This window comes from Sorex araneus, chromosome 6, assembly GCF_027595985.1.
Source record: "Sorex araneus isolate mSorAra2 chromosome 6, mSorAra2.pri, whole genome shotgun sequence".
In the NCBI taxonomy this organism is placed as follows: domain Eukaryota; kingdom Metazoa; phylum Chordata; class Mammalia; order Eulipotyphla; family Soricidae; genus Sorex; species Sorex araneus.
In genome coordinates this window covers 153,191,181-153,197,438 of record NC_073307.1, presented here as the reverse complement: position 1 = coordinate 153,197,438, position 6,258 = coordinate 153,191,181, and the positions used below count along the sequence as shown (strand labels likewise).

The 6,258-nt window shown below is 38.0% G+C and overlaps 1 pseudogene; it reads right to left on the bottom strand.

Annotated features, from left to right (window-relative positions):
- Nucleotides 1-711: 711 nt before the first annotated feature.
- On the bottom strand, nucleotides 712-1,650 carry LOC101546951 (olfactory receptor 8K3-like; annotated as a pseudogene).
- Nucleotides 1,651-6,258: the final 4,608 nt, after the last annotated feature.

Here is a 6,258-nt window from a genome sequence, read left to right as displayed (position 1 = left end):
CACATCACCCCCTTCTGCACTTGTGCATGTTTATATTTTTTACAATGTCCATGTGGTTGAACATCTCTCAAGCTCCCAGGTGCCTCAGATGCCTTATTCTGGGGAGTTTTCTGGTCCTTAAACTTTCACCTTCACAGAATCTCAAAGAGAATAGATTCATAAATTTAAAACCTGTTTTGGACTAACTGGTAATTCTCTCTCACTCACGCTCTTCATTCCTTTCCAATGATTAAAAAAAATGAAGTAATATTTGTTTATATAATTATATATGTTTCTAAAATACATAGGTATACACCAATTCTATGTATTACACAATGTTGTTCACCAGGATTCTCATATATATATATATATATTTAAAAAATTTAGAATAATGAGTAATTTTAACCTCCCTCCATGCCTACTATTCTTTCCCACTTGAGAGAAAAGACCTGATCTACTGTGGCTTTGATGGACTATATCCAGTGTTCAAATGCAGTCACTAGTAGCACTAATTTTATAATCATTTTTATATATAATTTTGTCCCTGTGAACAGCAGATTATTCTGGCTATTCAACTTATATAGCTATAGAACTTAGAAAACGTAAGGGAACATACAAGGTTTTTTCTTAACAAATATTGAACTTGTATGTATATATTTTATTTCTGAAGGTATATGCATCTTGGTTTGAAGATTATATAAAATTTACAGAAATAAAATAAAACAGTGAACTTTAAGAAAAGATACTGCATAGTTTTGTCCACATCTTTTGCAGTGCATATTTTACATCCTTGTTCCTCAAGCTATAGATCAAGGGATTCAACATAGGGATAATGAGGGTGTAAAATATAGAGGCCATTATATCAGTGTCAAAGGAGTGACTGGACTTGGGGTTCACATACATAAATATCAAAGTCCCATAGAATACAGTGACCACTGTCAGGTGGGATCCACAGGTGGAAAAAGCTTTGCGTCTCCCCTCAGCTGACTTCATCCTGAGGATGGCAATGAGGATGAGCAAGTATGACACAATGACTACTAGAAGAGTGAAAACCAAATTAAAAGCAGAGAAAATCAATGAGAGAAACTCAACTTCTTGTGTATTTGAGCAGACCAATGTTAACAAAGCTAGATAGTTACAGTAGAAATGATTGACAACATAACTGCAAAAGGATAAATTAAAAAGCTTTACCGTGATTAGAAGCGAAACGCAGATGCTGTAGAGATAGGGAATTGCCACCAGAACCAGACACAGCCTATGGGACATGATGACTGTGTAGAGCAGAGGGTTGCAGACGGCCACATAGCGGTCATAGGACATGGTTGCCAGAACGAAAAGTTCATTAAGAATAAATATGCTGAAGAAAGCCATCTGTATGGCACAAAAGTGAAAAGGGACTGTATTTTGTTCTTCAAGAAAATTTACCAACATTTTGGGTCACACAGCTGTGGAGTAGCCAAGATCCGTGAGCGCCAGGTGTCTGAGAAAGAAGTACATGGGTGTCTGCAGCCTGGGGTCCACCTTGGTGAGGATGACGATGCCCAGGTTGCCCACCAGTGAGATCATGTAGATGACGAGGAAGAGCACAAATAGGGGAGCCTGCAGCTCTGGGCGGTCTGTGATTCCCAGGAGGATGAATTCCTTGAGCCCGGTGAGATTGTGTTTGTCCATTTGAGGTCATAAATACACATATTCTGAAGAGATCATCACAAGCAATAATTAAGAAATTTTATCTATAAAAATATCATGTTTATGTATAAAAGATTTTAGAACAAATTTAAATGTAATAATTTATAATTCCATCTCTAACACATGTACCTCCCATAAAAAGAGCATTAGTAATTCATATGTTTATATTTAAAGTGGGCATTTACAAATATAGAAGGAATTTATATGATCTATACAAGAAAAAAATTAAAAACAAAACAGAATAGATTGAGTTAGAAGAGAGCTACTAAGATTAGTGGTTTAAAATATGGTGCTAGGTGTTTAAATATGGATATTGTATAGTTTAAAATACATATGCACATACATATATATAAAATAAAAAATAGATCTAATTTGAATACACGAAAAATGGCAGGCTTTTCCTGTGAATGTGTGGTCTAGGAAATATAGGGAGATTAAATGCATACTTAAAAAATATTTTATATGATGCTAGATTCTAAGAAAATATCCTGTCCCTCATCTTAGAAATATTGAGCTATTGTTATCAAAGTTATTTTAAATCACATCGCTGGAATAAGCAGGAAGAGAGATCTTTAGCTACTTTGATAAGCAATCAAAGATAAAAATAATGTTATGTCTGCTTTCATAGAACTTAAGAAGGTAGAAATGTTTTTATCAACAACTTTAGATTATAAAATCATCGAACTGCATTTAATAGTGTGCCACTTAAACTGTCCATCAGACTATTATTTTTAAAGCTATAATCTAGGATGAGTAGGAAGTAGGAAAAGTTTTATGATGTCTTATGATGTACCTCTCCAAGTGCCCGGCAGGCTATGGAGAGTTTCCCCCCTGCACTCCTACTAGTGCTCAGGAGATCATATACAAAGCTGGGAATCTAACTCAGCTAGGTCACCTGCAAGGCAAGGATCTCACCTTTTTTTCTCTCTGTTTGTGACATGAGCTCTTTTCTGATAAAATATCAATGTATGCATGATACAAATATTATGTCACATACATATGTACTTACATATATGTTAAGCAAGTAAAAGTATAAAAGTAAAAGGTTAAGGCATTTCAAAGATTTTTTTCATTTAAGAAAACATTTGAAAAATAAACCTGAAGTAAGAGAGAAGTTCTATTCTGCACATTAGCAGAATGCACACAAAAATGAGACAGAAATCCTAGAGTAATACCAAGATTTGCCATAGAATAAAAGAGTTACTTTGCAAATGTCACCCAAGCTATTTGGGCATGTTGGTAACATAGCACCGCAGAGAGATTCTGTTTACCTGAGTTGAAATTTCTGTCTTGGTTCCCCCATGTACTTCTGACCTCAGCTCAGCAGGAGCAATTTATGGATTCTTTTCACCCTTTGAGACTCCTTCTTAGGAAATCTAAAGCAATTTATCAATTTTCCCTAGAGGACATGAGATTCTAGCAGGTGCAAGTAGGTGAGATGTACTATTTGTAATTATTTTGAGAACACTTTTAATTCTCTAGCAAGTGAGATGACTTGCATGCTTTTGTATCAGGTTCATACTTTTTTCCCCTTGATTAACTCAAATTTAATCAAGTTTTCTTCTTCATACTCCACAATGCCTCAACCCTGGCAGCACCAACCTGTCCCCAAAGAATTCTGTTTCTATAGCGTCTCTGAATGATGTAGCCATTTTAGGATCTGGATTAATGTATTTTATCTACACAGCAGGCTTCCAGCATTTCTCAGATCTTCGTTGAATTCCTCAAATGTATTGGCTCAGATAATTTTTTAATGTTACTTTAAAATAGTTAATGAGCTAAAAGTAACATTAGATACAAAAATAATATTAGATATAAAAGGTATTTAATTTTTAAAAAAAAACATCATGTGTTTTGCCTGGAGCAGACTTTCAGAAATGAAAAGAGAATTCAAGTTTTCTTGTGCCAATTTCATTCTATTATTACTTCTTATATTTGCTTTTTAATATCTTCTTATGTTATATTTTAATATCTCTTACTTTTTAATATTGTTAAATTCCCATCCAAAGTTTAGTACTCTCTTTTAGGAAACTCCACTGTGTTACATAATATTTTACAGATAAATATTTTCTGTATGGATCAGAAAGAATAGGGTGATAGGGTACTTGCCTGGTACACAACTGACCAGGGTTTGATCCCTAATGCTTAATCCAGTCCCCTGAAAATCACCAGCAGTGATCCCTCAGTGCAAAACCAGAATAAACCCTTGAGCACAGCTGGGTGAGGTCCCTAAAACATTTATTAGGAAACATTAAGAATGAAAGTCATAAAAATATAAATCATGCATGTGTATCAAGTATAAATTTACAAACAATGGAATGACAGTGATACAGAGATAGATCTAAACAGATAATGAAAAGTTTCAGTACACTGAGCAGTTCTTCATCTTAGATATTTATGTAGCTCTACTATTTTTTTTAACTCCAAATTTTCTAGGAACTCAATTTATTTTTATGATCCTGTTTTGTAGTTTAGTTAATACATTTCAATGTTATTAATAATGCTGCTAATAATATTATTAATGTTTAATTCCTTATTATACCTCCCACCACTGAAGTGTCCAAACCTCTCCTGCTCAGGACTTACTCTTGGTTCTCTACTCCCAGGTCAATCTTGGTGGACTCAGGGTACCATGTGGAGTCTTGGAGATCAAACGTGAGTCAGTTGTTTGCATGGCAACCAACTATCCAATGAACTACCTCTCCAACCCCCCTTCTGTTACTTCTAACCCAGCTATTATTTTCCTTCCCTTCTTCTCTTGCTTCCTAGGCTTGAAAATCTCTGTTTAATTCTCTAAGGTCAAGGGTTTGTCATTTTTTTAATAATATCTACTCCTTTAATGCAGGCAGTGAGCCACATCTATTCAAGCATAATTATCCAATTCAGGTTGTTAGGCATTCGAATGAATCGATGCTCATGGCCAAGTTCGTGTTGACAAGGACAACAATGCTACCAACGCCTCTGTTGTCACATGTTCCGAGGAACAATTCTTCTCCAGTGTCAAAAATGGTGTGATATGATTGATGTCTCCTCATTTCGGTCAGACCAATGATGTTGTACTTGATCTTCTGCTCTTGCACTATCAGGTCCTCGATGGATGCCTCTGATGCCAGCGTATGTGTGATGAAAGTACAGACAATCATTTTAGTCTTTCTTCATTTTGGCAGTCTAGTTAATCCCCTGGATTTTTTCAGCCTCTCCTTGCTCATCTTTCTTAACACTGCCGTATTGGGGACTCTTTCGGTGACAGGTGAATGAGCCCAATTGTGGTTACTGTTGTTGGCATATCGAATATGTCACAGGTAGCTAGCTAGGCTCTACAGTGTGGGCAGGATACTCTTGGTAGCTTGCCGGGCTCTCTAAGAGGGATGAAAGCTTTTAGGGCGGCCTCCAATCACCCATAGTGTTGTTACCATGGTTCACACCAAATTAAAACCTATCAAATATGATGCGGGAATAATGGGCATTAAGTGTCTTATGGTGTGTCTGAGAGTAGTCCACAGAGTGGCCTGAAGTCTGGCAGTGCATGGGTAGTTGATGTACTGGGGGTCGGCCAGTGAGGTATTTATCTGGCTTAGGTAGAGTGGGGCATGTGGGTTTGACCCCTCCCTCAGATGCCAGAGATTGGAGGAGGCAGACAGAGGATATTGTTTTCAGGTCATTGAACCTAGAGTTCAAGGTCGAAAAGTTCTGCTTACCTGGCTTTTCGGGGCTTCACTCGTGCGTGAGGTTCAGACCAAGTGTCCGGAGAGCAGCCCGGAGCATGATGGTGGCTGGGTAATGGGTGTTTCGTTGGTAAAGAATCATACAGCACCTGGTCCGGACAAGGTCAGACCTGAACATCTGAAGAATCTGCCACCAGTACTCATCAATTCACTGGCTTGATGCTTCACATGCTACCTGTCTGAATGCAAGGTTCTGTCTCAGTGGAAAACCAGTAGGACCGTTCTGTTGTACAAGAAGGGAGACATCCATGACATCGGCAACTATCGCCCAATCTGCCTGCTGTCCGTCATCTACAAATTGTTCACTCGTGTCATCCTGAATAGAACAGGCAGAACACTAGACGAAGTACAACCATGCGAGCAAGCTGGGCTCCGAAGGGGATTCAGCATGATAGACCATATCCACACAGTGAGCAGACTCATTCAAGTTTCACGAGAGTTCAATATGCCACTCTGTCTAACATTCATTGACTTAAAGAAGGCCTTCAATTCTGTTGAGACTGAGGCGGTCATCGAAGCCCTGGCCAAACAGGGCATTCAAACTCAGTATATCAAAATCCTCTGCAAGCTGTATTGTGGATTCACCACCAGGATCTCACCATTCTATAAGGAAGTGATCATTGATGTAAACAGAGGGGTGCAGCTGGGTGATACCATTTCACAGAAACTCTTCAGTGCCACCTTTGAGAACTTTAAGCGATGATTGGAATGGGAAAGAATGGGAGTGAAGATAGACGGTCAGCAATTGCACCACCTCCGCTACACTGATGACATCATTCTCATAACACCAAACATTGGCCAAGCGGCATCAATGCTGGCCGACTTCGACCTTGAGTGTGGAAAGGTCGGATTGCAGCTGAATCTC